Source organism: Arachis hypogaea, chromosome 5 (assembly GCF_003086295.3).
Source record: "Arachis hypogaea cultivar Tifrunner chromosome 5, arahy.Tifrunner.gnm2.J5K5, whole genome shotgun sequence".
NCBI lineage: Eukaryota > Viridiplantae > Streptophyta > Magnoliopsida > Fabales > Fabaceae > Arachis > Arachis hypogaea.
Window position 1 is genome coordinate 55,062,178 of NC_092040.1, and position 2,260 is coordinate 55,064,437.

Genomic DNA, 2,260 nt, shown 5'->3' on the forward strand with positions numbered 1-2,260 from the left:
AGACCATTGTGAAGAGCACGCTAGAGGAAATTTTTTACTTTGGGAGGGCATTGGATCCTCCAAAGAGCTCGCCACATTTGTTTCTGCTGACAATTTTCAGGTAGTAGTTCCGGTGGATCGTGGAGCATTCTAAAGGCATAGGTGTAACCAGATTGAACAGTGTACTGTCCATTTCGCTCTGCTGGCCAGGTTAGCAAGTCTTCTCCTTCGTTTATTAGAGTTTGTAGAATAATCTGTGCAATATTTGGTTGAAATGTTGCTTCTATAATGTCTCTTCGCCATTGTTTGTTATGATCTATTAGCTTTGAGACCCATTCAATTTGGTTGTTGGCAGTAGTATTGTTGTGAATTGAGCTAGGATCCACTTGTTTTAACCATCTATCCTCAAAGACCCTGACTTTTTCACCTCGTCCTATCCTCCATAGACAGCCTTCTTCGAGAATTTTTCGCCCTTCCAAAATACTGCGCCAACCCCATGACAGATTGTAGCCTGTTTCTGCCCTTAGAAAGGAAGTGTATTTAAAGTATCTGCTTTTTAGAACTTTGCTCAATAGAGAGTGAGGTCGAGAAATGATTCTCCAGCCTTGTTCTCCTAACATAGCTAGATTAGAGGCTTTTAAATCCTTGAAATTCAATCCCCCTTGAGTATGAGGTCTACAGATTATATCCCAACCAATCCAGTGTTGTCTTCTTTCATTCTCCTGTTGTCCCCACCATAATCTCATTATCATACGCTGTATTTCCTCAATAAGAGTCTCAGGCAACTTGAAACACCCCAACGTATATATCAGAATGGCAGTGGCTACGGCTTTTATCAATGTTTCTCTGCCGCTGGCTGATAAGAGGGATTTTTTCCAATGCTGTAATTTATTCGCCACCTGATCCTTAATATAATTGAGGGTTGCTTTCTTTGATCTCTGTATCACTGAGGGCAGACCCAAATATTTATCTTGGTTCCCAACATGGGGAATGTTGAGAATATCAGATAAAGTCTTTCGAGTTTCAGGATTGGTATTTTTGTTGAAAAATAAGGATGACTTTTGTAGAATAACTACTTGTCCACTCACCTCACTATAAGATTGTAGGATCTTGGTTATGTTAACACATACTTGGGGTGTTGCCTTACCGAATATAATTGAGTCATCTGCAAAGAATAGATGAGTAATGTAAGGACATCTGTAGTTCAAACGAATTTCAGTGATCTCATTCCTCTGATTTTCTCTGTGGAGCAGATGGGAGAGTCCCTCTGCACAGAATAAGAATAGATAGGGGAAAGGGGGTTGCCTTGTCGCAATCCCCTACATGGCTTAAAATAACTATGAGGTTGTCCTTCCACAGCAACAGAGTAGGAAACGGTCGTTACACATTCCTTCATCCACTCCACCCACCTTCTACAAAAACCCAATTTCTCCATAATAGCCTAAATGAATTTCTATTCAACCTGGTCGTAGGCTTTGCTCATATCTACTTTCAACGCTAGTTGTTCATCCCCAAACCTCTTATTCTTCAAGAAGTGCATAAATTCGTGAGCAATCAATACATTATCACTAATGAGCCGACACTTTATAAACGCACTTTGATTATCGCTAATAATTCTATTCATAGTATGTTGTAATCTATGCACAAGAATTTTAGAGATAATTTTATAAAAAACATTACTAAGATTGATTGGCCTCACCTGGTTCATTTTGCTAATGTTGGGGTCTTTAGGAATTAAGCATATGTGTGTATGATTGAAGGCTCTGAGCATCTTCCCTCCCTCAAAGAAGCTATGAACAGCATTAAGAACATCCCTTTTCATAGTGTCCCAGAAAAACTGATAGAATTTTGCAGTAAATCCATCATCTCCAAGTGCTGCGAGAGGATTAATAGAGAAAACTGCATCTTTGATTTTTTTTATCCGAGACTGGTCTAGTTAGTCTTCGATTGGTATTGTTATCTACCCTTCTAGTCAACCCCTCCAGCTCCTCAATCGGTTTCTTTGGTTTAGAAGTAGTAAATAGGTTTTCAAAATATTATTGCATAATACTAGTTATTTGTTCTGGATTAGTACCAATCTCACCCGAATCACTTTCCAGCCTGTGCAACTTGTTTTTGCTGCTCCGCATACGGAATTTGGCATGAAAGAATTTTGTGTTCTTATCACCCCATTGCAACCACTGCACCTTGGCTTTTTCTTTCCAGAATCTTTCCTCCCTCTCATATTCATCTTCTAGTTTCTCCTTTAAGACCCGAATCATAGTAGTGTCAGCCTCTGCAC